The sequence below is a fragment of the Strix aluco genome, chromosome 5, assembly GCF_031877795.1.
Source record: "Strix aluco isolate bStrAlu1 chromosome 5, bStrAlu1.hap1, whole genome shotgun sequence".
In the NCBI taxonomy this organism is placed as follows: Eukaryota; Metazoa; Chordata; class Aves; order Strigiformes; family Strigidae; genus Strix; species Strix aluco.
The window spans coordinates 86023711-86047240 of record NC_133935.1 but is presented as its reverse complement, the minus strand read 5'-3'; the positions used below and the strand labels follow the sequence as shown (position 1 = coordinate 86047240).

The 23530-nt window shown below is 43.8% G+C and overlaps 1 protein-coding gene across 1 annotated transcript in view; it reads left to right on the top strand.

Annotated features, from left to right (window-relative positions):
- PLXNA4 (plexin A4) overlaps positions 1-23530 on the top strand; it is a 429072-nt gene that overhangs the window by 246913 nt on the left and 158629 nt on the right. The gene's annotated exons all lie outside the window — the stretch shown is intronic.

The window sequence follows — 23530 nt, the reverse complement described above, 5'->3', positions numbered from 1 at the left end:
GGGGGGGGTGGGAAGGGGGAATAAGAGAACAGGGTTGCCAGGAGGAGTGGTGTGGATGACAGCCCCAGTGCTGGCGGAGGAGAGAGGCAGGATGAGATTACGGGGGCGGGCGACCAGCGGTCTGTGATCAGGAGCAGGGTCTGCAGAGCATCCAACAAAAGCCTTGCACGGTGCCTGGGAACGCTGCTGATCCCTGACCCAGTCACCGTTGTTGTTGGACAGCAGCAGGGCCACATTGAACCCGGATTCCAGCGTTATCAGCTCTGGCAGCTCCAAGGGCAGCCAAGAAAAGCAGCTGGAGCTGGGAGCAAAATGTTGCTTGCTCCTACTGAGGCATGGAATAGAAACAGAGCAACTGGCTTCTTGGGAGAGCTTTGGGGACTGTGAAATGAATCCGGTCACTCAGGTCTTCTCCTTAGCCTGCTTTTGATGTAAATCTGCAGAAATTAGTCTGCTGGCTGTAGATGGGGGGTGGAAAGCACAGCATCTGCCTGCTGGTGGGCTCTGTGCCCGCTGGCAACACCCCATCTGCCCACTCCTCGATGTACCCATCTCTCCCAAAACCTCCCCCTTTCCCTGTGAGGGTGTCCTCTCCTCATGGCAAATTTAGGCGTTGTGGTGCTGAGGCTGTCTGTGCTCACCCTGCACATGCTCCATAGCAGCATGAGACAGAGGCTAAAGCCTGGACCTGGGGGATCTATGCTCCTTTTGGCCCTGATTTGGGTGAGATGAAGCACATTTTACTTCCTGTTTGTACCTCAGTTTCCTCAGTTGTTCAGTGGAAGCAAAGTTTCATTTTCCTTCTGCGAGCAGCCTTGAGGATGGCAGATCACACAGCCTGTGCAGCTGGCCTGCCTTTGAATTGTACCTCTTTCTGGAGGAGGAATGATCTCCCTGGGCTGTTCTCATCCTTGGGGCTAATAAGCTGAGCTCTTGTGGGAGATTTACGCATTGCGAAAGGCTGTGAGCTCTCTGAAATCCGAGCAGAAGAGATCTCCAGGCCTGAACCCCTCCATCTCATTCTTCCCCAGGCCAAGCACTTAAATAACTCACTTTTGAGATTGAGAACGAACATGGCAAGCCAGCCCACGCACTGGCTGTTTTCTGCTTCTGAGCCATTTTTCTAAGCCAGCCCGCTTTTATAGCACTTCTTCCATTAGCCGATAATCTCACTGTACAACCTCACCAATTGCTTTTGGGAAATCTAAGTGTATAACATCTATTACATTTCCCTTGCCTACCTTGGCAGTAATACCATAGCTTCAAAGAACTCCAACAAGTTAGTTAAGCAAAAGACCTCCTGCTTGTAAATCCATGCTGGCTGTCTCCTCTAATCCAATTATGCTTTACAAGGTGCTCCCTCACTAAATCCTGAAAAATTGTTTCTGATATTTTTACCCACAATTTATGTTAAGCCACTCGGTGTATAATTGCTTGTCTAATCGCATGCTCCCATTTTTGAATAATGGTGTTAGGTTTGACATTTTTGCAGGGCTCCTGTGTCATCTGAGAACCGCTAAAATATTATTACTTAAGACTTCACTCTGTTGCACGCTCGTTGCCTCCGAAGCTGGTGGAGTTCAGCTAACTGCACTAAGTCTTCGTTGATGCCGTGGAAGGCTTTTGTTGCCATTAATGTCCGCTTGTCAGCTGAACCCTCTTTTTGATTAAGAATAGATGAGAAATGGAGATGAAGTAGTACAAGTCCTTTTCAAAGTAGTAGTCCTATTTCTAGTATGAGTATGAGCACAGGGAGAGATGGGACCTAATTAAGGTATGAGAAGCCTTGAACAAAGGATATGAAGCTTTGTGCTAAGGATCTTACTGTCAGTAAGGACATATAAGGAACAAGGAACTGGGTCTCTCACACCCCAGAATGTGAGGGTCTTGCCACCAAAGCCTGGGCTTTTTCAGATTCAGGAGGTCCAAGACATAATAAAACTGACCTGGGAAGGTGGATGCAAGTTTAGAGGACACTAGCAGGTAATAGGCAATATCAGAGGAGGGAGCAGTGCTGGCAGAGGTTTATTTGCTTGCCCTTTTTCTGTTTTCAAAGACAGTAGCAATTTCACATGCAAATGACTCTGTCTCTGACGGTGGGATCAGTTGAGAATATTTTCACACAGTACTGGCAGGGAGTTCTGTTGAGATGTCACATCATCACATAACCAAGATTTAGTGAATAATCCGTGATGTACAATCTAGCAACACGATGGTTTCGAGCCAGATGAAGAAAAGTGGCATCCTCTCGCTTGCAGCCAGGCAACAAAAGGGAAGGAATATAAGCGGGGAGCAACATATGCTTTTGAACCTTAAATAGACTGGTCTTTTAAAACGAAGAGGAAGAGTGGTGATTCCTCATGCTGGAATCCTTCCTAGCCAAATATCACATTTGCAATCTTCAGCCTTTCCTTAAAGTTTAACTGAAAAAAAAAAAAAAAAAAAGAAAAGAGCAGAACAGCTTCTATAGCAAATACCTCCTCTTGAGGCCTAGGTTTTTAACCTCTAGAAAAGATTAAACAACACCTCCCCAAACCAGCTTTCATGTTGGAGAAACAAGTTTAGGATAGCTGGAGCCATCATTGGGGGTTTTTCTGTGGGGTTGGGGGGTTTTTTGGTGGTGTTTTTGGGGGGGGGGGTGTTGTTGGGGTTTTTTTGTGGTGTTTTGGGGGAGTTTGGGGTTTTTTGGTGGCTTTCCCAGCTACATACAGTGTAAAATATGTGAATTATGGCCTCCTGAAAATGAGGTTCATAGTGGAAACTGGGTGACCCTTAACTATGACACAGAGAAACTCATCTGTAGTGTTACTGGGGAAAAGGCAAGTGCTGGTGACAAAAGCCTGCTCTTGCTGGGTCCCCAGGCACACATCTTCCACAGACAAATTTCTCCATGCCATCGCTTCCCCTTACCACGTAACAGAGGATCTTCCCACTGAGACAGAACCATCTCTGATGGAGGTGTCTGATCATTTCCCCATCAAGGCAATTCTACAATGCAAAGTTGCCTGGCAAATTAACAGTTTTCTCTAACTAATCTCTCTCTGGTGACAACTTTGTCTTCCCTCATCTCCCATCCCTTGTTTTATCATTCTTCAGATTTACATCTCCAAGAAGCGATGCTGCTGTTGGTCTGCTTCTTCTTCAGTGGCACAGAGATGGACAGGGTACAGCTTGCCTGGCCTGGCTGCACTAGTCACATCAAGATATGGAGCAGGTCCAGAGAGGGCCACAAAAATGATCAGAGAGGTGGAATGCATCTCCTATGACAGGCTGAGAGAGTTGGAGTTGTTTAGCCTGGAGAAGAGAAGGCTCCAGGGAGACCTTATTGCAGCCTTTCAGTACTTAAATGGGGTTTATAAGAAAGATGGGAAAAGACGTTTAGTAGGGCCTGTAGCAACAGGACAAGGGATGATGGTTTTAAACTAAAAGAAGGTAGATCCAGACTAGATATAAGGAAGAAATTTTTTACAGTGAGAGTGGTGAGGCACTGGCACAGGTTGCCCAGAGAGGTGGTAGATGCCCCATCCCTGGAAACATTCAAGGCCAGGTTGGACGGGGCTCTGAGCAACTTGGTCTAGTGGAAGGTGTCCCTGCCCATGACAAGGGTGTTGGACTAGATGGCCTTTAAAGGTCCCTTCCAACGCAAACCATTCTATGATTCTCTGATTCTATGTCTCCAGCCCAGAAAACTTTTTCTAATAAGGGTCGGTGATGAACATGTAGCAGAGAGCTTCAAAGGAGAGAAAACAGTGATACACTCTCCATTTCCAGTAACCTGTGGCTCAGGACTCCAGGATGCAGAGATGGACTCCTTGAATTTCATATATGCTACCCACCTCTGACGCTTCATTTTCCTTTCCAGTCTGTTTGTTCCCTTGACCAACCACCCATGCAGAAATTGTTTTATTCTCTTCTTGATGTGCCTGTACACTTGGAAGCCCCCAGGGGAACTGGGGAGAGATGAACATAGAGATTTTCTTTAGCCTCTCAAAGTTGTCAGTAGATAAAATCAGAGCTATTAGGCTGCACAGCGCTTTCAGAGAGCCGTTTGATAGACCCACCTCTTTCATACAATCAAATCTCCTGTCCTTCCCAGCTCCTTCCTGCAGATGAGCTATTAAATCCTGCCCCTGAAGCAGCCAGACGGTTTTAATGGACATGAATAGGTCACTTGCCCCAGTGGCAACTGTGCCTTATTAGCTTAGTGTTTTCTGCTGCACTCTGTCCCTGGAAGAGGACATTGTCCTCACTTTACAGCAATAAGATATGCCAGAGAGGTGCTTTACAAGAAGACTTGTTTGCAGGGTGAGTGTGGTTAACGTGTCCCCCAGCCTGAGCTCCCACAAACGAGGTGAGCTCCCACAACACCACGGCTGTGGAGATTCGAGTTTCCAGTCCTGCCAGACAAATAAATGGTGATTGCAGAGACCTGGGGAAAGCAAAGTGGAAAAGGTAAAAATTAAACCCAGTTTGTTAAAGGTGCAATTGCACTCCAGCCCTGTTCCTTTCCCAGTAGACTGTCTGTGGGTTTTGTCCTGAGCTTATCAAAAGCCAGCAGCTAGAGGAGCTGAAGGATGCTCTGGGAATTTAGTTTTCTTTACCAAGCTTGGGACTGCTTGTCTATGTACCAGTAGATGTTGTTTTAATTTCCTTACCTTTGGTGGACAGCTTGAAGAGCATCTCTCAATCTCACCTTTTCTTCTCCTTGCCTCCTGAATTCTTGAAGAGTGAAAATTAATTGTCCTCGCTCACCATTTTTGTCACTGAAAATGTTAAGCTGTCTTGGCTTTCAGTGCTCTGTTATAATAGAGGCAATGATTTCCCAAGCAGGCACAGAATAGCTGGTGCTCCAGATAGATCTCCCAGACTTCTGCTCATTAATGGGTTATTAATCCTTGCAAACAGTGTAGGTTTATCCAAATGATGATCTGCTGAAGACTGTTCTATTTCAGACCTTTCATCTTCAATGCTTTGGGTCTGAGTTCCTGCTCATCTCCTACCCCCGCAACTCTCCCAGTTAAACTGCCACCACAGTTATTTTGAGCATAACACCTGATCCTTTAATTCCTTTCTGGGGAAAGCTTTATCTGGATAAGATTATTCTTTTTGCTCCAAAACCAGCTTAGTATTTCTAAATTCAGGTGCACAACTTGCAAATCACTGGAAGTTTTCTACTCCCTCTCTGATCTGCTGAGCCTAATAACAGCTCAATCTGTCAATGGTCGATGAATTTAATTCAGTGAACCAGCATCTCCCCATGGAAGTTTCTTCTGCTGGCACTTTCCCAGCCAGTCCCAACCACAACCTGTCCTGCAGTTCAGTCCTTGCAGTGGGCACTGACAGTGACTCTGCAGGTTCATTGGAGGAAAGAATTTCCTGAGGACAATGAAAAAGGTTCTGGTTTTTTTTTCCCCCCCTCAAGCTTTTATTCTAAACAGCATCCATGGAGATGCACTTGCAAACAAAGGTAGAAAAGAAAAGAAAAAAAAAAAGTTTTGAAACTTAGTGCTTTAATGTGATTTTTAATTACAAAAATAAATTAACCTAGAAGTTTAGAAGAAATTTTAACTGCAGTTCTCCAGATTATAAAGCAGTCCCTAGGTATTAGAGAATACAGATACCTAATAGAAGGCTTTGCCTTTTGTAGGATGCTTACACCTTTTATGAAACATCTGGCTCAACTTGACAGCAGAAAGAGGAGACAAAGGGAGTGGATTTTAGGTTTTATTAAGTCTGTCAATTCCTAAGTAATTAAGGAAGCATTTTATACAAACCAAACTTCTAACTCATGCTTTAATCTCAGTTATTTTGCCAGAATGGTTTCTTAGTGAGTCTTTATGCTAAAAAGCACCCCTGGGCATTTGCTACCCATCTGTGTGATGATGGGGTAGCTGGTGGCCTTTAGCTCTGCTTTTTGCTGTATCCATCTTGTCATTCAAAGAATAAACCTTCTGATAAATGGCAGTGTCGACAAAAAGGTTAATATTTTTAAAAGCTAGATAGATCTTTATTTAGTTGCCATTTTGTGGCAGTCATGCAGTCATATTAGGAGGAGTTTGCCAGTTTCTAGGTTGACTAATTGGTCTCCACGCTATCCTTTTCAAGAAGAGCCGTGCATCAACTTCTGCTTGAAAAAAAAGTACAAAAAATAAAAAAAAATCACAAACAAAGCCAAGTAAATGGGGAAGATAATACTAAACTATGACTAAATACTCTGTTGAAATGGAATTTTACTGAGATCAGACCAGTAAATCAGACCTATTACAAATCATTAGAAAATTAATTTAGATTCTTTTATAAAAGGATTCAGATTTCTGCAGAAAACAGACATGGTTTGGGGAGGAACTATTGAGTCAATCTAATTTTTCATTCAGAAAAACAATTTTGTTGAATTTTAATAGGATACTCTGAATTAAAATTTAGGTGTTCAGAAGAGGTCAAGTAGTAGGAACTGCCAGTGATAGTTTCACCCATACTACAGGGCATTTAATTCATAGCATCATAGAATGGTTTGGGAAGGGACCTTAAGGTCATCTAGTTCCAACCCCCCTGCCCTGGGCAGGGACACCTTCCACTAGCCCAGGTTGCTCAAAGCCCCGTCCAACCTGGCCTTGAACCCTTCCAGGGAGGGAGCAGCCACAGCTTCTCTGGGCAACCTGTGCCAGGGCCTCACCACCCTCACAGGGAAGAATTTCTTCCTTAGATCTAATCTAAATCTCCCCTCTTTCAATTTAAAACCATTACCCCTCATCCTACCCCTACACCACTGATGAAGAGTCCCTCCTCATCTTTCCTGTCGCCCCTTTAAGTCCTGGGAGGCCGCTCTAAGGTCTCCCCAGAGCCTTTTCTTCTCCAGCTGAACCCCCCCAACTCTCTCAGCCTGTCCTCACAGGGGGGTGCTCCAGCCCCCCGAGCATCTTCGTGGCCTCCTCTGGCCCTGCTCGAGCAGGTCCGTGTCCTTCTGATGTTGGTGCCCCCAGAGCTGGACCCAGCACAGCAGGGGGGTCTCCCAAGAGCGGAGCAGAGGGGGAGAATACCCCCCCTCACCCTGTTGCCCACACTGCTCTGGGTGCAGCCCAGCACACAGGTGGCTTTCTGGGCTGCGAGCGCATGTTGCTGGCTCATGTTCAGTTTTCCACCCACCAACACCCCCAAGTCCTTCTCCTTGGGGCTGCTCTCCATCCCCTCCTCGCCCAGCCTGGATTTGTGCTTGGGATTGCCCCGACACATGGGCAGGACCTTGCACTTGGTCTTGTTGAACTCCATGAGGTTTGCACGATCCCACCTCTCCAGCCTGTCCAGGTCCCTCTGGATGGATCCCTTCCCTTAGTGTGTCACTGCACCACACAGCTCGGTGCCATCGGGGAACTTGCTGAGGATGCCTCGATCCCCCTGTCCGTGTCCCCAACAAAGATGTTCAACAGCGCTGGTCCCAACCCTGATCCCTGAGGACCCCTCTCGTCACTGCTCTCCACTTGGACATGGAGCTGTTGACCACAACTCTTTGAGTGCGACAATCCAGTCAATTCCTTATCCACTGAGTGGTACATCCATCAAATCCATGTCTCTCCAATTTAGAGACAAGGATGTCATGCAGGACAGCGTCAAAAACTTTGCACAAGTCCAGGTAGATGACATCAGTTGCTCTTCCTGTATCCACCAACACTGTAACCATGTTGTAGGAGGCCGCCAAATTCATCAGGTGTGATCTGCCCTTAGTGAAGCCATGTTGGCTGTCACCAATCACCTCCCTATTGTCCATGTGTCCTAGCAGACTTTTCAGGAGGATCCGCTCCATTATCTTACTGGGTACAGAGGTGAGACTAACTGGCCTGTAGTTCCCCGTGTCCTTGTTATTATTTCCTTTTTTAAAAATGGGGGATATGTTACCCCTTTTTCAGTCAACTCCAAATACAGAACCCCTTTCCATAATTGCCTATATAAGAATGTTTAGAATTCTTGTTAGCTGAGAAATTAGTAATGGAAAATTGCAAAATTTTCAATAATGCAAAGAAAAAGCAAAAGCAAAAAAATGGAAGGAGAACATTTAAAATGGCAAGAAGATCATTCACTTTCATTATTTTACAGACCTCTTAGTGTAGTAGGTGGAAGTACAGGTGAGAATGCCTCTTGTGCCATTCTTCTCATTAACGCACTGCACTTGGGGCAGAACAGGCAGTGGAGGATGTGACTTGGTTTCGGTTCTATGGACTTCTGTGGATGACAATCAGAGCTGGGGTTTTGGAATATCAGTCCTCTGTTTGAAGCCTTGTTGATGTGTTCCTTTTTGCATTCCCCTTGGTTTCTTTATTTATAAATATCACTCTTTTCCAGGACATCTCTCTAATATCTTGGAACAAATCAGTAGGAGAGGATGAGGGACTTTTTTGAGGTCTTGCTACCTGGTCTAATCAGATGGGAATTCAATTAGTCAATCTCAACTTTGTAAATATCTCTTACAACACCTCTTACACCACCAATCAGCATCCTTCTCTTTCCCAGTTGTCCTGGTTTCAGCTGGGACAGAGTTACTTTTCTTCCTAGTAGTGGGTACAATGGTGTATTTTGGATTCAGTGTGAGAATAATTTTGATAACACACTGATGTTTAGTTGCTGCTAAGTAGCACTTATCCTAAGTAAAGGATTTTCAGTTTCCATGCTCTACCAGCATGGAGGTGCAGAAGAAGTTGGGAGGAAGCATGGCCAGGAAGGCTGACCCAAACTAGCCAAAGGGATATTCCATACCATAGGACATCATGCTGAGGATATAAACTGGGGAGAGTTGTCTGGGGGGTACAATCGCTGCTTGGGGACTGGCTGGACATCGGTTAGCAGGTGGTGAGTAACTGCATTGTACATCACTTGTCTTTCTTGGGTTTTATTTTTTTTTTTAATCTTCCTTTTCATTACTTTATTTTATTTTTATTTTTATTTTATTTTATTTTATTTTATTTTATTTTATTTTATTTTATTTTATTTTATTTTATTTTATTTTATTTTATTTTATTTTATTTTATTTTTATTTCAATTATTGACCCGTTCTTATCTCAACCCATGAATTTTACTTTTTTTCTGATTCTCCTCCACCATCCCACCCAGTGAGCGAGTGGCTGCGTGGTGCTTAATTGCCAGCTGGGGTTAAACCATGACACCAGCGTTGCCAGTATCACAGATGCTCTAAATCTATAAAGCACTGCAAAACAGCAGAAAATTCAGATTCATGCACTGACATTTGAGAGTACTGGAATGGTCATTTCACTGTTAGTTGTCTTAAAAGCCTACGCTGTCAACCATTCACAGAAGCTCCAATACAAAACCTCAGGAAATCTATGTGGAAAAGGGGACCCTAACACAGCAAACTAATTGCTGGAACATCCATGCATCAGCAGAAAACAAAACACATTTAGGGCGATGATAAACTTCATCTCCACTGCCTGTGTGGCTAATCCAGAAGTAGCAATTCGTACTTGTCTTGCAAATATGGCAATTACTGTAGCAGTCCCATTATAGGCCTGGTTGCTGGGTCAGGCAACTTGTCTTCTGAAATCTATATTCTGATAGAGAAAATGTAGTTTAAAGCTGAGCAAGATGAAACCCATCTGCAATAATAATAATGATGATAATAATCATAATAATAATAATAATAATAAAAAGTTTTCACTTCACATAAGGTCTGTATGCCTAGCTAAGCTCTTTTCAGCACAGGCTGACAATTATCATTGAAACTATTTGGCAACTACTTATAAATTCATAGAATTGAAACCCAAAAGAGACCAGTATGATTGTCTAATACAATCTGCATAACTCAGGTCACGGAACTCCTCAGGGAGAAATTTGCTCTGAGCCCCAGCTCAGCAATACTGCATATCTTTTAGGAAAACAAACCGTCTGAGCTAAATGTTTCCAGGGATTCAGTACATGCCTTTCTAAACATCCACCATTAGCGCAAGGCAATCCCCCTAGTCCTGGAGCTTCACAGCATCCTTGTGAGCTGCAAATATACTCTAACCCTTGCTGTGCATGTGGAAAAGAAACGTGCTCCAGATTCACCCCACCCCCCATTTAGGATCCCTTCATAAGCAATGGAGATAAATAGTCCTGGATGGTGTTTATGTCTCTTTCAGAGACTCACTGGCTAGATTAAGTGAATTAGAGATTAAATAATTTGTGCAGATATGGGTCTCTGGCCAGGGAGGGACTTGAGCTGTGCTCCTACCTGACTAGGCTTCTCTCCTTCACAGACTTTTTTCTGTCTCCAAAGATGTAAATAAGATCTTCAGACAGGGAGGGATTCAGAAGCGATGGCTGAAGCAAGAAATAAAGTACAAAACATCACTTTTCCTTCGCCCCCCTTGGGACAAATAACTATAAAATCTGCATGTCCTTTGAAGATAAAGGAACAGGGGCATGAGCTCTTGCATTTTTCTAAAACACTAGCTAAAAAGGTGATACTATAACTCATGAAGTTAAAGCAGGAGATATACAGCTCTCCTCAGGTAAAATCCGAGGCAACTGGAAAGAAACTCTCCACCTCGCTTATTATTTTGGTCAGATTTGAAACTGATCCTCAGCTGTCCTCTGGCTTTATTATACGTTCCTAATTTCCTGCTCTCCATAAATGCTGAGAAAACCACTCTCCTGATTGTGGGAGTGAGGGTTTTTCTCAACGCCTGCTGTTCAGTTAATAAACCAGGGACAGGGATTGCTGTTTCTGGAAGAGACAGGCTGTAATCCTTGGGAAGCAGAGGTGATATTGTTCCTTCAGGACATACATTATTGCCACCACACTGTATGCGTGTGGATAGGTAAGAGACAGACAGACGGATATCATAGATGGGTAAAAGACTGAGAAAAGCTGTAGTTATAATTTTACGGTTCACCGGTGTGAAATAGAATCTAGTAAATAAAAAAAGTGTTCCCCACAGCCCCTTTCTGTGTGGTATAAATCTGCCAGCACTTGCAAATGCTGTTAGCTGGCTGCCAGGTTTGCATGTGTGCATGCATGGGAGCGTGCCCACACGTGTCTGCACGCGTGAGAAGGAGCATGATGCCAGGTGATCAATACCTCTGGTCGTTTCTGCTGATCCTATGGGTGCTACGAGCCTGTTGTGGCTGAAAGGAGGCCAGATCCTGTGCACAGACTTCAGGAGAGGGGATTTCAGCTACCTCATCTTCCCTCCACTTTGGCATCAGAGGGTTTCTTAAACTAAGATATACGTGGCCACAGCAGTATTTAGATAGTGACTAGATTGCTTTAGTAAAACTAGTGTCAATTTTCACGCCAATAAAAGCATAAGTGCATTTGACCCTTGGACAGCCACCTCAGTGCTATGCCTGACTTTCTTCTAATCCCTGATCCTTTTTGTTCCCCATCCCCTTCCCGAATGGCTCTGAGGACCGCAGGTGAAGAGTGCTGGCCCTTTTGTGCACGTGTCTGCATTAGCTGGAGAAAAGGAAGAGTAAAGAGGAGCAATGAGGAGGTCACTGCTACTGCTACTGAGACAAGGAAGTCAGATGCCCTGAGCTCTGCAAGGAGACTCCAAACTCTTTGAAGCCACTGTTTTCTTTTGGGGATGCAAGTGAGACCTAGATAAAAAGGTCCACGAGAGTCAGCAGGGTCCTGCCAAGAGGCATGAGTGTCACTTCTAATGCTGGTGGTATGCGTGTGAGCCGGCCTTACTGGGAGGTGCTGGGGCTGCCCTGGGAGCGAGGGAGCTTCACTGTCCCAGCTGCTCGAGGTCAACAGGAGAAATGAGTCCTTTGAGCTGCATAACATCGTTTGTGTTTCAGAGGGGCTCTCCGAGGGCCCGGCCCTGCTCCTTGCTCTCATTTCTTTCCGCTTGCATTATGTGCCAAACAGGGCTCCCTTCTTTGTGGCCAGGGACAAAAGGGTGGTTTTGAGTTGGTATTCTTTTTTTTTTTTTTTTTTCGCATGGAGTGGTGTGCACTGTGAAATGCACCTGAGCAAATCCCGCAGTCCAAATCAGATTGTGGGCTTTTGTAAGGGATGCCCACAAGGGAGGCAGGTGTAATAAGAGAAGTGGAGCCAGTGTGCCTTTGATCTTTGAGGTGGAGGGCTCCTTTAAGATGCCTCCGTGGGTTAATCCTGCTCTCTTTCAAGATGCCAGTTTAGGAACCACCTGGATGGAGTTGGCAAAGGATTTGTGGGGTCTCTTGGGTCTCTGTGCTTTATGTACGGGCCAGCTGGCAGTGTTCATCTTGCAGTCGTCCAACACCATCACCCCCCCAGACCTGGTCCTTAGTCCCCCTGGGCAGCTCCTGCTCAGAAGCAGCTTTTGTGAGTTCAGTGCTTGGCAGCAAGGAGCTGAAATGAGATCTTGCTGTTTCATACGGTACCAAAGCAGTACCGGGGAGTGTTGAAGGCCTTGAATCAGTTGTCTATAGGGGCAAAAGTTCTGTGTCTCTATAGATCCTCATGCCAGCTGTTTTTCCCCAAGAAATCTGGGCGCCGTGTATGTCTTTCCATAAAAAGAAAGGTGCAGTGGGAGTCTCAGCTTTCTGCTTTGGCTGGAGAAAAATGTGAAAAAACTACAGGAGTGCAAGGGAAAGAGAAACTGATTGGAGAAATGAAGAACCTTGTGTACTCCTGCATAAGCTTAGGGATCCATGCAAAGGCCTGAATTCAGAGTTATCACCAGGAGTCAGGAGAAAGGATGACCCATGCATGACCCAACCAGCTGTATGAATGCTGCTGCACCTGTGTGGTGCCTGCAGTCATAGGGCAACTGCAGTTTTGGGAGTCATCTCACCCTCAGGAACCACATCTCCTAACAGCCCCACAAGTTCCCAGTGCCCAGATTGATCCTCTCTGACTTTGGGCTATTCACAAAGGCATTCTATCCAGGTGTAAAGCTACAGGCACTGGATAGTGCAGGGCCCCTCTGAGGATGACTTTGGACACCTGAGACCTGAAATGCCCAACCTCAAATATCCTAGGGAATATATTCATAATTCAAGTGCATCAGTGAGACCCCTGCTTTAGTGATTCATGGTGGCTAGAAGGGTTAATATTAGTACATATTAGTAAATATTTACTATTAGTAAATATTAGTAAAGTCCCTAGATAAGTCTGAAGCTCCTGATGCTTATTCCTGACTTGGGCCAAATGACAGTCAGGTAGAATATTTTTATGAAAAATAAGACATTTTTCATTCTTTGAGGAAATAGGTGATTCATGCTTTAAGGAAATAATGAGGTTTTATTGTATGGATGCCCTGTCTTTACCTTTCCATACAGCACTTGAGTCAACACCACAGCCTCTTCCCATTAAAAAGAAAAAGAAAAGCTAAAATTAGCATGAAGACATCTCTAAAATAGCTTAATACTTGGCAGCTCTCAAAGAGCCTGAGGGTTTCCTTGTAGTATTCTCCAGGGATCAATATTAGGCCCAAAGCTATTGAAAATTTTCATGAATGAGCGGGAAGTTGATATTAAATCCCACAGATAAAGTATTCAGTGGTACAATGATTAGCTCAGCATTAACAATGAGGACAGAGTGGTTGGGTGACTTTGGCTCCTCAAACAAAACAAATGCAAACTTCTCTGTCTCCTAAGAAGGAATGTAGGTCAGGCTGGAAACTGGGAGACGTGTCCTAGAAAGCAATGACTGAAATGGATGAGCAGGTCACTTCTTTACATCTTGCAAAGGGTTTCTCCTGGTCTAGCCCATAGCAGAAACAGGCTGATCCTGCATCCTTGGAGGAGTAGTAATCATGCTCTGCAGTCAGCTCTGGAGTGTCCTTTTGTAAAAAAACACTGAGATAGGAAAAGGAGCACTAAAGATCCACAATTTGTATTTGTAGGGAGCGGAAAGGTATGATTTCCTCAGAGGGACTGAAAGAATCTCAGTCTGTTAATTTATCAGAAGGAAGATTGGAGAATGACTTGCTTTGCATGTCTGAGAATCTTCACAGGGTGAAAATAGCAGGCTTAAAGGGCTCTTCAATCTAGAGAAGAAAAATAGAATAAAATTCAGTGGTTGGAAACCAAAGCCCAATGAATTCAGGTGAGAAGTAAGGCATGTACAAGCTTTTTATGGTGTGAGTGATTAACCACTGGAGCAAACTGCCCGTGAAATGGAGGGTTCTCCATTTCTTGGTATCTTCACATCGAAATGGGAGGTCTTTCTAGGCAACATGCTTTAGCTAAAACCAGATTATTTGATTCAGTATAATGGTAAATGGGATAAATTTAGTGGCCTGTGATGTACAGGAGGTGAGAACAGATGATCTAATGGTCCCTTCTGACCTTAAATGCTATGCATTTATATGATCCTTGAATTAAATGTCCTTGAACTTTCATTTTATGGCAAGATGAATGTCTGAGAAAACTGGGAAACATGTGTAGTGCTTGCTGCACTAGGTTATGTACTTATCCATTGAAATATGGGTACTTGGGGCTAGGATGGAGCAACCCTCGTTGTGCTCAGTAGGAATTCTGCATTTCAAGCCCTCCATGAATTAAAGTGCTGCAAGAAAGGAGCTGGGCTTTGCTAGGAACTTCTCACTTATTTCACGCTGAAACAAACAGCAGAGATATCTAAAGGCAAATAGATATGCCCCAAAATAGTTGCCTGCATCTCTGTCTGTTCGTTGTCTTTTTGGCAGCACTAATTACCACCCAAACCTTGAGAGCACACTGAGCTCTCACAGGCGTCAGCTGAGCAGTAAGCTCTGTCTGGTTTTCTCTCATTTAATAAACTGAGACATATATTTAAGGGCTTGGGAAGAGCCTGCTTCACATTTTCTCCCTAGATCTTGGTTAACTCTTGACTGAAACACTCAGTAATGCTGTTGGTGGGGAGTGCTCTGGAAAGGCATTGTAATAACACCTGAAAAGTCCCAATTTTGTGTCTCTGGGTTGGGTTACTGTATGTTTGCTGCAGCTCGGGATCAACTGTAAGCAAAGGTTATCATGGCTCTCCCTACCTCAGATCTTAAGGTTTTGGTTTGCAGATTAACCGACGTGACCTCATAACTCTTCAGCTGATGCTATCACTTCAATTGATGCTGCCTGTGGCAGGCTGCAGAGCTCCTGTCAGCCGAGATTTGATGGCACTGCATGGAGAATGACTTATAAAAGGAGAGGAGGAGGCAGTGACGAGAAGAAAGAAGTTGAAGTGGGAGTACATCTGAGGGTGTCTAGGAACAAAACAAATGCCCCTTTTGGTGGCAAGGAGAAGCGTGTCCTCTGAGGAGCTTCACTGTATGCTCACACTGCTGAAAGCAATCAGGTGCACACAGCTTTGCGAGTTACCTGCCATTCGCTGAGCCTGCAATAAAGCAGGCTTAATCACAGTTTAAGGTGATGTGTTTTCTTTCGCAGCTGGGATGAGCCTGAAGGATCTGCACAGTCATGTGCCTCAAGCTGAGAGGTGGCACCTTGTTAAAGGCAGGAGCTTAATAGTTTTTGATGATGTGGTCAGTGCCTGAGAGTCCAGGGAGGAGACAAGGTGGAGAAGGCTATAAAGAGATGACCTAGGCCACCAGGTAGCCTCTCCTTTTGCCCAACATTTGGCTAAAAAGGGTAAATAAATAGTCAAAAGAGAAAGGGAACCAGGATGATCAGAGGTACGGAGAGGTTTTCACGGGGGAGGTGACTGAAGAATCAGGAACTCCTCAGCCTGGGAAGGGGTGAGCTGGGGTGTATGGTAGAAATTGGTGAAATTATGAATAGCAGAAGAGGATGGATAGGAAGTGACTGTTCACCATCTCTGCAAATACAAGAACTACAGGGCATGAAATTAAACTGTTGAAAATCAAGCCCTGAACAAATGAAAGGAGGTGATTCCTTCAAGCAGTCAGCTCTGGACCTATGAAACTCCCTGCCAAAGCATCCTGTGGATGCAAAAAGTCAATGCAATTTCAAGGATAAACTGGAAAATTAAAGATTTGTTCAGGTTGCTACATAGAGACACATAAGACTCAGAAGTTCCCCTGAATGAAAATAGCGAAAGGCTGGGCAGCTACTGGGGACATATCATATATGTTTACCCTGTTCTTATGCTTTCCTTAGTACCATGGCTGAAGACAAGGAACTGGGGTATGTGGACAGCTGATCCCAGCCAGTACGGCTGGTTTTATGTGGTATTAGGAGGAATTTTAAGTCTGATCACAACTGAAGAAAAGGGCATTTTTCAAACTGTCTGCCATGATTTCTGTCGCTTGATAATGCTTGTAGGGGTTGTATCCATGATTGTAGGGGTTTGTATCCATGATTGTAGGATTAACATGATCAATCCTTCATGACTGTATGGGTCATCAAGCAGTGAAGCTAGAAACCCAGGAGGGAGTGAGGGTGGCTGGGGAGAGAGATGAGGCAAAGATTCTCCAGGCAATGGGATGAAGATGTCTTAGCCCAGGGAGATGATAAGGGTGTGAAGATGGGATTTGGAGTGGTGATAGGATTGCATCAATAGGAATGGACAAGGAGATGCAATAGGATACCCAAGAGTGCTGCTGAAGAGAATGAATCTGCAGCAAGATGCTCCTTGATAACTGAGTGGAAGGATGAGAACTTCTGGGAAAACGGTGGAACAACATGACCCGGAAAGTAGCCATCCCCAGTAGGAACAACTATTAACTTCTCCCTGTGTGTTTTAACTCTTCACGCCTCCACCAGGAGCCTTCAAGTGATGTTGGACTTTATAAGCCCATTGCAGTGACATAAATTCCATTACAGCTCCCAATTAAATCTATATATAGTCTTTATAGAGCCTGAGTAACAATCTATCCCTTGCTCGGCAGGCATGCTTCAGTAACTACGCAGGCACCGGCTCTCATTAAGCCTAGGCTGACCCTGCATTAATTGTGACATGAGGGTCTCTATTTTGAAGGCTTTTGAACACAAACATTTAGCCAAACATCATTTGTTTTACAGTTTACAGACTGAAACACTTGACTATGGGATAAAGATTTAACAGTAAACAAGGCAGGGAGGATCTGAAGCTACCTGGACCTGTCAGGGAGAAACACGGAATACTACAGACAGAGAGAGTTGGCAAGAGCTGATGGTTTGCAGGGTGGGTAAGAAGGTGGCTGGTTTCATCAAGATTGGGGAAAAATCACTTGACACTCCCTCCACACCTCTGAGCTGGTGAACTGTGATTTCTCCTAATAAATTTCCTGCCTTGTGCAGACAGCACATCATCATGCCAATGGGATGCACTGCTGCTATCCTATCTGAGGAAGAGATTTGCATCCTTGGTAAGGAAAAAAAACAAAAGTGAATTCAGAGAAAGGCTGAATGAAATTCAACACTGAAACCTCTGGACACACGCTCTTCAATCTCGAGGTTGCCAGTCATACTCATAGCAGGAGGGTGTGTCCTTAGCTTCTCCTCGAGTACTGATGCTTTTTGGAGAAGAGTCATTACGCGTGACAGACTTCTTCAAAGAAGGGACAGCAACAGGGTGTAGGCTGAGCAGCTGTGAAGGGGGAACCTGGGAAGCTACCCAGCCTTCAAGAAAAGGACTGAGATAATTTTTGAGTGTCTGTTCCTTTGTAAGTAAAGCCAGAACAGAGAGCAGGAATGAGCTTGGATGCAGCAAAGCACGAGGACTGTATTTACAGAGCAGATGGTGAAAGGAGCTTGTTCAAACACAGTCCGTGTCATCACACAAGGTCTTTTGAGTTCCTGGAAGAGTTTTCTAGCTATGTAACACAGTGAATTTCCTCTACTGCTTTCCCAGTGAATAAAGAAAATGCATTTTGTATTGTGATTGATTACTCCGGTGCTACAGTTAGGAAGAGGGGAGACCTTAGCATGTTTGGAGGTTGTTTGCTGTGGCAAGGTTAGAGGAATAGCAGAAAATTAAGTATGTCGTTGATGTGAGATTCACCTCACCCAGTATTCAACATCTACATTGTAAATGTCTCCACCTCACCTGACTGTCTAGACTCCTTTATATTCAGTGGATAGACATAGGAACATCCAGGTCGTGATTTATCTCATCCCTGGGTAGACATATAAAACAGAGAGCAGACAAATCCTGCCCTGTCAAAGGTCTCTCCTTCAGAAGAACCTGGATTTCTAGCTTAGACTTAGACTCTGATGTAACAGACAGACTTTGGTGAGAGGGCAAAACCCTTGCTTTGCATACTTCCCATGCTGAAGCTGTTCACCACAACCTGCAAGATTTACAGACTTGATGGATCAGAAATGAAGCCTTACCGAAGTCCCCACACTGGCTTTTCTGAGCCAGCTGTAAAGCAGGGTCCTGCCAAGGGAGGCACAGAGAAGAGAATTGCACTGCTGCAGGAACACCAATAGCAATCTCATTGTGAGAGCATCTGATGGAAACTGACATCCTCAGCCTTACCCCAAAGGCTTCTTGGGGCTATTGCCACAGAGGCTGTGGACCTCTAATCTTTCTATATCGCTCACTGCTTTAGCTCTGTTCACATGCATGGTGTGTGATTGAGACTGGGAATTTAGTCTGGCAATGCCAGAGCAAAGATGTCTGTCACCAAAGACATGCAGGACAGCTCAGGGCAGTGAAGAGGAGAGGAGGAGAAGCAGCTCACATACAGCCATAGGTAGGAAGCCCTTTGTGAACAAGTATATTTGGACAGGTAATTTACCCTGCCACGCAGTGGGACATTGACCCCCAGTTTAATTATTGTGTCATTTTTCCTTGACAGCTACTGCTGCTTCCAATTAACTCTCCTTAATTAAAGCCTCCAATTTCCCAAGTATGTAAGCATGGATTTTCTGGGAAGAGTGCTACAATGAAGAGGAAGAGCTTGGGGGTGTCTGATGAGAAATGACATTCCCTGTCCCAGTGGGACTGGCAAGTTGTTTACTTATCATGCTGGAGTGGCAGGCTGGAATCAAACACAGATCCTCGTCTCTATCCCCGCAGGAGCATCTCCCCTCCCACCAGTTTTACAGTCATCTACATGCGTGTGAGTCCTGTTTCTTGCCAGTGTAACTAAGACGTGCTCTAGCTCCCTGGGCTTTGCTTTTCTGTGTTCCTGCTTTTTGCTGAGTCTGTAGGTCAGGTGGATGAGGCACAGGATCTCAAACATGACAGAGGAATTCAAGGTCTTTTTGTCCATAATTCAGGCCAAATTAAAAGTGGCATCCTGGGATGCCGTGCAGGTGACCGAACATCCTCACTGACTCTGTTAAGGGTGAAGAATCTGGTTCCATCAGTGGTCTCTTAGGTGTTTTTTGCCTTGCTCTATTCAATAAACTGTATTATCACGAACACTCTATTCAAGGCATTGAAATCAAATAAGCTCCTCTCTTAATCTTTATGCAGTTTTTCGGGGCTGGCTGAGTCTTGAAAGATAGCAGCATTCACAGAACCCACATGGCTTGACAAAGTCACTGTTCAGTGTTTTGGAAATGTATCTTTTGACTGTTGCAGAGGAAATTGGCTACTTAAGATGCCTTTTTGTACATTTAAATTAACTTAGTCCATCAGACTGAATAAATCCTGCCGCTGTATTAACATCCAATTATAACAGCAGAGATTGAGCAATGATTCAGGTTTTGACCAGAATGTTGGCAGTTTAAGGGGGGAAAAAAAGTAATGTATATTGAAATAAAAAAGTCAAAAATGGGAGCCAGAAAATTATGACTGAGCACATAGCAGGAGCTTTTGTGAATATATAGTGGCAGAAGCAGGAGCCAAATTTCTAACAGGATTAGCTGTTAGTGTCTATCAGATCCAAAAACCTCAATCATTTTTTTTTTTAAATGACTTTCTGTAACTCATTCATACTAGAAACAGAGGGTAGAAGTGAGGCGGGGAGCTGGAGAAGCTGCAGTTTAGAATTCAGGCTGGATCAAAGGTGAGAGTGGACCCAGTGTTGTGTGAAAAGCCCTGAAGTTGTATGTAGCAGGTGAGCTCTGAACCATACAGGAGTTTGAAGATTTTGCCAGATTTTTCAAGATGTTCTTGTGAGCCAGAAACTCATGAATGATTTCTTTGGGGACAGGTGAGTGAATGTGTTGATGAAGTGAAATATCTTTCCAAATCCTGCTGCAGCTAAGGCAGCTGGACCTGTTCGTTGTTTTCTTGCTGCCCTTGAGAAGGACATCAGATTCACTTACCATTTGCCCAACCCTGGCTCTGGGATTGCATCTCACTCGGGATAGCTATGAGTAGGGAACAGTCTAGATGGTGAAGCTGCCTGAGGGATACAGGTCCTGACCTTTTGGTCTTCCCTGTTCAAGAAAGGTGTTAGTGGTGAGGCTCATGGTTTTTTCATGCCCTCCAATGCACGGCAGTGATCTTGGAAATCCTATGGTGGGCTGGCTGATCTGGCAATGCTGCCTACCTCAGAGATGATCTGTCCCTCTTGTCTGCTATGGACAGAGCCTTGAAAGCACAGCAGGTCCTAGATGTCCATCAGGTGTGTGGATAGGGATCTGTAGGAACCTTACCATCATTTCTTCAGTATTTCAGTGAACCCAAAGTCTAAATATGCTGTACTTAATAAGTTAGTGTTCAATAATCAGGTCTTTCCTGGACTTCTTGCATGAACTTGCTCAGGTGCTTTAAGCCCACATCTTCAAAGACAGCGCCTACGTCAGCTGCATGAGACCTCACTTTCAGCTTCTGCTGAAAATCAATAAAACTACATTTTATAAATGAGATTGATAAAATGGGGATATGTACTTCACCACATATGGGATATAAGCCCTTAAAACAACAACAGTCTCTTCTTACATCCATATATTGCTCTAGCAGAGTGAGGCCAAAATATCAGTTAAGCCGTGACCATTACATGAATATAAATGACTCTAACCTGGCTCATAGTGCCCCAAAATGAAGGACACCTTGCTTTTGTTAATCCTCTGTCTGCTGAAACCCTGGTTATATTCGCTGCAAAAATGTTGAATCCAAGTTCCACCCTGATGAAGGATGAGCTGTAGGGAGCCTCACCGAGGTTGGGAAATGACCTTGAAGTTTGTTAGACTTTCCAAGGGTGGAGAAGGGATGGAAGGAGTAATCACAGTCTGGTTTACAATGGAGATTTCAACCTTCAGAGCTGTCTAGTCCCTTCATTGCAGTGAATAATGGCAAGGCAGTGTAATTGGGAGGCTGCATGGACTTTTCTTTTTCAGATATTTTAGGGGCAGCATAAAGAACTGACTACTCCCTGGGGGCACGGTCAGTTCTCAAAACTTTCAACTTGGAAAGCTGAGCTGAATTAATTACAGTTTATGTTCCAAAGGAAAATAAGACCTCTGATGTGCCTTATTTGCTTGATGTTCTTTTTCTTTTCAGCTGACGACCCCTAGGTGGCTTTCCTTTCAGTCACAGCTCCTTTGTTTTTTGTAGTTTCTTTCTTTATTAATTAGAAGGTCTGACACTTACAGCCCAAGACATTTATCAGCGTGGTACAATTTTAATTAATCTCACAATAAAGCTACTTGAGGTGAACTCGTAAAAGGTCTCGTATAGCAGGAATAACACATAGCAATGCAAATGGTGACACAGGACACCTATTACTCTGTTGTGCTTGACAGGATGTGGGATGAAGCTTGCTGCAAGCTCGTACTGCATAGCTGTGCTCTCTGGGCCTGTGACACAAGCAAGGTGTGGTCCTATACAACATACAAACTACATTTTCTAGAGAACAAGTACCTTAAATGCACTGAAAAGGAAGTATTTCTGCAAAGATGAAGATTTGGATTCCCAATAGGTTTCTTCTCTGAAAGGAGCTTGGATATCCTTTGACAGCTAATTAAATAATAATAAAACCTACAGAGGCTGCTTTTAACCTACTCTTTTTGTAGCAATTTGTGAAGAAATAGCAAATTTCAGTACTCTAGGACTTCTTTCTTGTACATACTCATAGTCACAAGTGGATTCTGACTCAAACATTCAAACCCCACACCACTAGACATTGGAAAAGCACATGTTCTGATCTAAACTTCTTAACCAAGGCTCACTTTTATAAGACAGATGTAAACTAGTTCAGAAACAGGTTCAGGAGAACTATCTACAGCTAATGAGGATAAATCGAGCAGCACCGTATGTTAAACTGAGGGTAGCATGGATAGGAACTGCATAGCCAATCCCATCTGTGTTACAAGGTGGAAATTACACAATTGATTGCATCCGGATTGAGGAATGTCAGATTTAGTCTTTCAAAACTGAATTATCTGCCTCTTCTGTGAGTACTCTGATGTTTAGGACATAGACATGGTCAAAGTAGATGTGTTCAAGGAAAAATAATCCACAAGATATTTTTCTCAGGTAGTAATAACAGGTGGAAATGGCCAACATAAGAAATTATTAGGTCTCTACCCCTTGATGTCTTCTTGTAAAAAATTGTATGTCTTTTTGGAAGTTGGATGCGACACAGACTATTGGGTTCAACATAAGTCTAATTGGGTGAAATCCTGGAGCATACAATTTATATTTGATGAACAGTTGATACCTTCTTGACCTGAAGCTTAAGGAAGGTGGAACAATTGCTTTCATGGCCAAGCCATCTTACCTTTGAAACTTCTTGATAGTTACAGAAGTTTGAATGACTCGTTCCCTGTTTTGATCTTCCCATTTTCTTTGCTCTGTCATCTGTCCTGATTATGTTCTTATGCTCATGGCAATAGATTCAATTTGAGAAAGGCATTTTTGTGGTTTGTTTTTTTTCACATTCTCCCTTTTCATTAAAAGCTTTCAGTAGCCACAGTTAGTTTCTTTGGGTGACTTGACGCAGGCAATGGTGCAATGGTAAATAAATCCCATCATATTTCTATCTGAAGTTTTCTGAAGCTACTGCCACCTGCCAGAGGTAAAAATACAGATATTTAGCTTTTGCTCATAGACTATCAACTACCATGCGGGGTGTCTCTACAGAGGTTAGGAAGACAATTTCTGATACAAACAGAAAAGGTCTTCATAAATAGCTGGAATGTTGCCTGTTATATATTTATATATAAAAGCCAGTTCTTGGTTCATTTGCAGATGCAATCACAATGAATCTTAATCCATCACTTCAAAGCTCAAACTCTCTTGAATGTTGCACCAAGTAAAAAATCGTCACTAGGATCCAGGTGTATTCCCTTGTCATTTGTCACAAGTAACTGTTCTTCAGTTTATAGTTGGCAGTTCTCAGTGGTGTTTCATCAGGATAATACCACAGTATATCATCTGAAGGAATAAACTCTCCCTGCTGACATGAGCTGGGGTGAAGGCACTGGCAATTGACTGTATATTATAGAAGCTCTCTGAAGCTTATTCAATGGAAAAGAGACTATCAGGTCATTGGGCCCAAATTGTATGTTTGGCTTCAAAAGAAGTAAGGGGCTTATAAAACCTAATGGGAATCAAAAGTCTCTGGTCCGTTAAACAGGAGGTCAGGCTAGGCAGTCCCTTCTGTCTTTGAAATCTCTGGTGGAAATACTTTAATTAAAAAGGAAGAAAGAAAAAAAAAGATAATAAAATGCAGTATTTTGTCAGTAGATGGGTGTTTCAGGTCCACCTTTAATGCCTTCTGAGCTGCAAAGTCAGGGTGACAAGAAGTTCATTCAATACTCAGGCTGG